Source organism: Labrus mixtus, chromosome 10 (assembly GCF_963584025.1).
Source record: "Labrus mixtus chromosome 10, fLabMix1.1, whole genome shotgun sequence".
In the NCBI taxonomy this organism is placed as follows: Eukaryota; Metazoa; Chordata; class Actinopteri; order Labriformes; family Labridae; genus Labrus; species Labrus mixtus.
Window position 1 is genome coordinate 17,417,912 of NC_083621.1, and position 7,781 is coordinate 17,425,692.

At 46.2% G+C, this 7,781-nt stretch overlaps 1 long non-coding RNA gene across 1 annotated transcript; it reads right to left on the reverse strand.

Annotated features, from left to right (window-relative positions):
• Positions 1–4,270: 4,270 nt before the first annotated feature.
• On the reverse strand, positions 4,271–4,930 carry LOC132982219 (uncharacterized). Its single transcript, XR_009674690.1, has 2 exons — positions 4,674–4,930; positions 4,271–4,641 (listed from the first exon to the last, which is right to left on the reverse strand). It is a non-coding gene; the product is annotated as an uncharacterized LOC132982219 (long non-coding RNA).
• Positions 4,931–7,781: the final 2,851 nt, after the last annotated feature.

The window sequence follows — 7,781 nt, forward strand, 5'->3', positions numbered from 1 at the left end:
AAGTCAGGAGACATGACAGAAACATTTCCATATCTTATCACTCCATATCACTATTTCTTGAACTGAATACCCTGTTTTATTGTTTTTTTCAGAGTTTTGTGTCAAACCTCTAATTCAATGTTCTTCTTGTCTGCATCTAGTATCGTGTTTAGTAGTATCCTCTTACCGCCAGACACACACAGTTCTGATATACCCCATTAACACAGCATAGATTCAGCCTGTGTCCTATATCTGCATCAGGAGAACTTCATTTAAAATAAACTCTACATTTGATAAGAAGTTGGACTGCATGATGACATGACCTCAGCCTCTCAGAGGCAGCAAGTTGTAACCACAATTAATGTAAATGACTGTTCTTAATGAGAAAATATCCTCCTATCATGATGTCAGGCCTCATTGACATTTGACACAGAAGATAACACCTGTTTATATGTATGTGTCATTGGATGACCTCAAAACACTTAAAATACCTTATGGAGCATAAGGCCTAAAAATAACAATACATATGAACACTTTTTAAATAAGTTATTTTCCAATTTATTTGGGTGGGATAAACCGGAGCGCCCGGAGAAAAAAACCCACACAGACACAGTGGGAACATGTGACGTCCTGACGTCTGCTGGCTTCTGTTTGTCAGGACTTCACATGTTTCACTGTGCTGCCCTGCAGCCTGTTACAGCCTGTGGGAGTTGGGGAGGGTGGAGTTGGGGTGGTTGGTGGGTGCTGAGATTGTCACTGCTGGTCCTGCATCTGCCCCCTGAGATGCTTGTGTTTGCGACGGTGTTCTGGAGTGATGTTCTTTTTAAACCTCCTCCACACAGAGATTTCCTCCGTCTCAGCTGTTGTCTGGACCACATCTGGAGCGTCACCCTTGATGTTTACCTGGGTGTTGTTAACCTGGGTGTTTTCCTTTTGGAGGGAGGTCTCATTGTTACAGTTAACTGTCTGTTGCTCCAGCTGCATTTGGAGCACCAGCTTATTGTACCGGTCAACTGCCTCTGAATGCTCGTACCTGACTCCCATATATTTTTTCTGGTAGGAGTCAGTTTTCAACATTTCAGCTTCCAGGTATTTGTTTTGAGATGCAACAAGATGGAGGACCTCTTGTATTAGGCCAGTACTTGAGTCCTCCTCTGTTGCTCTGGAGGATGGACTCAGACTTTTTGTCTCTTCTTTGACCTCCTCAGGAGTTTCCTCGACAGAGTCTTCAGTGTAATCTTCATTGTAGGAATCCATGTCCTCCTCTGGAGTGAAGGCAGATGCACTTGGCTCCCACATATACATCTCCAGCTGTTTTTGGAGCTCCTCCATCTTCTTATGCATCGCCCGACTAGCCTCCTCCTGAGCCTCCAGTTTTAAGGCTAGATCAAGGCTGCTGCTGGTCTTTTCCTGCAGCTGATTCATTAAGGCCTCCACCTGCAGGGCGGTAGTGATTTCTTTTCTGAAGGCCTGATCCTGCATGGCCTTCATTTCCTTCTTCAGGGCGTTGTTTTCAGCTCTCAGTGTTTCATCCAACTTTGGAACCCCTGAGGCTCTCTCCTGGAGCTTTTTATTTTGAGCTTCAATCACACCTATGAGCTCCTCTTTTGTTTTGCAGGCATAATATTTCATGTCCGATACACTGAAGGATGGATCCAGGTGTTTCAGCTGTTCTTTTAACATCCTGATATCCTTTTCACGCTCGAGTGTGCTGTTACGCTCCTCCGTCACCCTTTCTCGTAACTCCTGCAGCTTGGTCTTGTTGGTGGCATTGATGTGCTCCAATGCTTGCCTCATCCCTCTCTCCTGTCTTAGATGGTAGGTTGCGTCGCCCAGGCGACCCCTGAGATCATTTTCCTCCTGCCATCTGGGAGGGGGTGGGCGTGTCGCATACCAGGGACCAGGGGGCCCCTGGTAGGGGTACTGGTGCTGCCCGTAGCCTCCCCCCACCCTTTGAGGATGAGGATTAGCTTGTGTCTTGGTCGGGACCTCTCTCTGCTGGTTTTGCCTCTGGCCTACCTTCACCCTTTGGGGATGAGGATTAGCTTGTGGCTTGATGGGGACCTCTCTTTGCTGGTTTTGCCCCTGGCCTTCCTCCACCTTTTGGGGATGAGGATTAGCTTGTGGCTTGATGGGGACCTCTCTTTGTTGGTTTTGCCCCTGGCCTTCCTCCACTCTTTGAGAGGGAGTATTATCTTGTGGCTCCATGGGGACCTCTCTGGACTGGTTTTTCCCCTGGCCTTCCTCCACTCTTTGAGAGGGAGTATTATCTTGTGGCTCCATGGGGACCTCTTTGGACTGGTTTTGCCCCTGGCCTTCCTCCACTCTTTGAGAGGGAGTATTATCTTGTGGCTCCATGGGGACCTCTCTGGACTGGTTTTTCCCCTGGCCTTCCTCCACTCTTTGAGAGGGAGTATTATCTTGTGGCTCCATGGGGACCTCTTTGGACTGGTTTTGCCCCTGGCCTTCCTCCACTTGTTGAGAGGGAGTATTATCTTGTGGCTCCATGGGGACCTCTCTGGACTGGTTTTGCCCCTGGCCTTCCTCCACCCTTTGAGAGGGAGTATTATCTTGTGGCTCCATGGAGACCTCTCTTTGCTGGTTTTGCCCCTGGCCTTCCTCCACTCTTTGAGAGGGAGTATTATCTTGTGGCTCCATGGGGGCCTCTCTCTGCTGGTTTTGCCCCTGGCCTTCCTCCACTCTTTGAGAGGGAGTATTATCTTGTGGCTCCGTGGGGACCTCTCTGGACTGGTTTAGCTGGAAGATGCTGCTGCTGGCCCATGGCATCATATTTACCAAGTCCTCAGCCTCCATCTCCATGTCCATGATATCACCCCAGCTCAGGGACTCCGATTCAGTCTTTTGTTCCATTGCTGTTCTGATGAGATTCAGAGATTTGGTCACGTAGATGTCTAGTGGTTTAGAGTACTTGTACTTGCCAAAATATCTCACTGACTAGTGTCTCAGATCTGATCCGTGAACTGATGAGTGTCTGTGCCTCTCAGCTTGATGTAATAGGTTTTATACCTAAACTCTGCATTCTAAAAGCCTTTGATGATGATTTGATGATGCTTTGATGATGCTTTAAGAGTTCTGGAATTATTTGGTTGTTTTGTTTTGATTTGTTGCCAACATGCTATGACCTCATAATACTGGAAATGTTGTCATCTTATGAACATTTCTCTTTATGTTGTTATAATATTGCTCTGTTGAATGTTTATATAGGGTGCCACAGGAATGAGTCCTAAAACCTGGACGTACGTTCGCATTTTTAGCGCCATGGGCTCTATCCTCTCATTGTGAACAGGTTTGTGGTTAGACGCCTGAAATAAGGTCTGTGGTTAACACAAGCTTAAAGAGTAACGAAACCCTAAAACCACTTTTTTCAACTATAAACCTCTGTATTTGAGTATTAAGTAGTGTTATGGATCAATCCAAGTCCCAATCTCGACATTTGAGTACAAAGTATTGAAATTTGAAATATTGTGTTAGAAATGTGTGTTGGGCCACGCAGGCTTAGGACAGTCTGTGCCTTTGAGTTAGTTACTGAGATCACAAAGAGGCCTTTAAAGGACTCTTTATCCCAGAATCCCCTGCGGTACTTCACACCTACGTGTGACGTAAAGGGGGGGACCGGGACCTGAGGTAAACCCACAGGCAGCTCCAGTCTTTAAAAGCAATCACCAGGCATTGCTTCCTTCTCTTCAAGTGTGGTCTGCCGACACCAGAGGATACCCTCTCCAACAAGATGGACTCCAGCATTCGAGACAAAGCCTTTCCTCCTCTTGGCTTACATAGGTTAAACTCCAGAGCTGATCTCCTAGCTCAGTATAGGTAGCTCTTCACATGCTGAATTCAAGCATCAGAGGATTCAGCTGACTACTTCCATGGCATATTTTTAGGAGTTTTGGGCGCAATCAGATGCTATCAGGTTCGAGCAAAAAGAAGAGTTTCTTTCCTTTGATTTTTCGTAAGACGTCATTGAACGCAACTGGACAGGAGCGCTGAAGGAAGCCCACTGATCCCTGAATCCACAAGGACACATAAAGAACTCGGCTCCTGCAACTAGAAGACCCTATAGAGCAACGCTCGGGTCGAAGATCTGAATCCTGCTACCCTCTTCCTACATCTGCCACGAAGGAACCCTGCCTGAATCTGTTGATTCAACATTCAACAGAGTGACGATCTAACCAACTTTGCAACGATCACCAGGAGTTACCCCAAGTAAGAGCTTTGGTCTGGGCAGAAATAGTTTCAGAAATAGTTATGTTTCTTTTATAACCACTGATAATTATGCATCATTGTTGACGACACGTCACATTCTGTTTATTATCTGTTGTAAGCTGCTGCATTTGTTTTATTGTGATGAACTGCTGTGTTCACCTATGTGTGTAATGCTATGCTAGTTTACCTTCAGTCAACGGCTTTCACAATCAGAAAGACCAGTGTACCCGCCGTTGAATCAAAGTCCGGCCACTGGCTTTCTGGTGTTTAAGTAACAGTTACTGAACTCAGCTCAGAGAGCTCAAACTATTTCAAAAGGCAGCCACACAGCTTCCTCTGTTGTCCACCATTTTGTCCACATGTGACGAAGTCACATGGTGCATTGTCTCCCTCCCCCATCTTGTTCTCTCTCTCTCTCTCTCTCTCTCTCTCTCTCTCCTACACACACACACACGCACACACACACACACACACACACACACACACACACACACACACACACACATTTACACCTCATTCACAAGGTGTGCTTGATAATGTTTGTTGCTTAGATTAGTTTATAATAGTTATTTGTTTGATTAAGTTCATTGATTTTGGATTGATGTTGCTTTGTTTAAATAAATTCTCTTATAATTTAAGAGAGCAGTTGTTTGTGATTACTGGTTGTATTTGCATTGTGATATAAGCTGGGTGCGAAGGCTTTGTGTACGGATTTCACGCCTTCAATTTATTAAATATAGTTATTAATTATTAATAATATTAGTAATTAAATAACTCATTTGAGACTGATTTGAGTGATATTTTGGTTATATTTCCCTGAGTACAGGGTGGTGCCCCAAAACGAGATTAAACATAGTTTAATGATATTTTATTTATATTATTAATAATTAGAAATAATTATTAAAGAATATAACCAAAGTTGACTTGATACAACCCCAACAAATGGTGCAGCCCGTGTGAGGCCTTCAATAAACCAGCTTTATTGCCCTGTAAGTGCACAGTAATCCGAACTTAAATCCTAAAAGGGATCTTTCTGAAGAAAATTATATTTTCTTTAAATTTTTGTTGTTTAAGCAAAGCAGACATCAAGCTGTGGCTTAGTTGTGTTGTATGTTGTTGGTTAACGGTTAAAGCAATAACTGTTGTCCCCTTTGTGTCCATACAACAATTGGACACAAGGATGCAGCTAGTGTGACTTTCTCAATGAACTTGATTTGTTGCATTAATCCAGATTTTGATCCTGAAGTATTCTACTAAAGGATTGTGGTGCTCCTTGTTGTTTGAGAGCCATTTGGCCAGATGAGAGTGTAACCTCATCATTGTCGCATAGCCAGCTGTCCGAGAGGTGTGAGTTCCTCCCTTCCTTTGAAGACTTGAGGTGTGAATCCCCTCTCCTATCTTCCAGGATAGACTGCAGTGATCAATTGGGAAACCTAGATAAGATTTGCTCTGGTGTTGATCTAGCTTTGTTTAACTTAGCGTTTTTTTTTAACAGTAATCCACTGTGGTTCCATTTTATCACGAAAAATGTGTACCAAGACCCTAGGTGAGCCGGGAGCTGAGACTCCTTTTGGATCAGACGACGGAGCACTGCAAGAAACTGCTGCCGGTCTGACGAACCTCTCCTCAGAGGAGAGTGCCAACCTATATAGCTATTCAATTAGCATTAGTGATAAGAAATTAGAGGAGCTAGTTGATCTGGTCAACCACCGAGCCAGGATCACCCCTAATAAAGACAGAATGTATGCAGAAGACATACATCAACCATGGGCCAAGGTTCGCTGTGGATCAGACGATCCACCCCTTCAAGACGTAGTTGCTAATCTTATCCACCTCCCTATAGAGCAGCTTGACAGTCTGAACTCCTACACCCTCAGCACATGTGAAGAGAAACTAAAGGGCTTGGTTGAATATGCAAATCAACCAACTGGGAAGCCAACACGCACAACTTCAGATGTTCTAGGCAAAATTCTCCTCCTTTATCAGCGCAAATCAAATGTGCAGAACGAGATACACCGGGCACAGCTAGCCCGGGTACAAGAAGAAGGACAGATCCTGCGGGACGACTTCGAAAGATTGCAGGAAAATTGCATGGCCCTGCAGGAGGAGAATAAAACACTGCATGAAAGCAGCAAACTGGCCGAACAGAAGAAACGAAGTGACACGGTACCCAGATTTCAGGATAGGCAGATAAGTACTGCAGCCCCCATGTCAGCTGAGGAAACCTCAGACGAAGGATGGGAGACTGAACCAAGCCCATGGAGGAGGGAGACAGACATGTTGAAGGATCTGGAGGAGAGGGGAAGATACCGCCGGGTCGACCCAGGCACAAAAGCGCACACGTCCTCAGACTACCCGGTAAAGAGCTGGGTGAGTAAAGATGAAGGGCGCCACGCCTCCCCAGACCATGAAGCACCGTCATGGGGAAATGCCCCATGGCCCCCGCGTTCTGCAATACGCTTTGAGCCAAGAGAACCCTCACCCCGCAGGAAGAGGGACTTCACGCCCCCTAGAGACAGGGAGGAGGCACGGGTCCAATCGGGCACCGAATATTACCTGTCCCATGATAGACGGCCATGTCTGAGCCGAACACAAACCCCGCCACGGTTGCAACCGTACTACCGTGACAACCACAGGGCTTACGATTCGTCAGACGACTCGGACGGCCCTCGCCAGCCTTTGGGTCAGGGTCTGCGAACCAGGCAGATAGAACCTCAGGCCAAAGATCTGAAGCGTTTTGACCCAGATAGCCCAGATTCAAGTATTAACGACTACCTTAGAGAAGTCGACCATTGTCTCCTTGACCTGCCTCATGCGTCCTCACAGGAAAAACTGAAACGGATCTGGAAGACTATGGCTAGGAGTGTCCGTGCTTTCATGGGGACACTCCCACCAAAGGTCCGATCCTTGCAGAAAGGAAACAAATCTGTTAGTCAGCACTTACAAACTGCCAAGCAGAAAGTGTTGGACATGTTTGAATTAATTCAGGGAGTACAGGTAAGCATGGAGCAAGACATATCGTCAGGATATGACTCCGATCCTGGACCAAGCCCCTCAAGAGATCAAACAACCCTGCTGAAAAAGCTCAGTAAAGAACCGAGCAGCCAGGACAACCAAAGGACTGAGGAAATAAGTCTATTTTTCCCTGATTTTGACTGTGGAGCCCCCCTCCTTGGGGAAACACCCCAGTTCCCTGACAGCTGTGACACCCTTTCACACCTTCACAGGTTGGAATCACCACATAGGAAGGGGGGTGACTTCTCGGCCCCCAGAGGCAGAGATAACACCCGGCCCCCTCCTGCTACCTGTAGGTTCCCATCGCAGGATTCACAGCTGAGGAATATCCAAACCTCAGATGACTCGGATGGCTCCCTTTTACCCAGAGATCAAAGAATGCGCATAAGGCTCATTGAATCTATGGCACAGGATGTAGAGCGGTTTGACCCAGATAACTCAGACCGCTGCATCGATGATTACCTCAGAGCGATTAACCTGTGTCTCAGTGATGTACCTGATGCATCCACAAGAGAAAAACTCAGGCTGATCTGGAAGACAACTTTCAAGAGTGTCCGTAACTT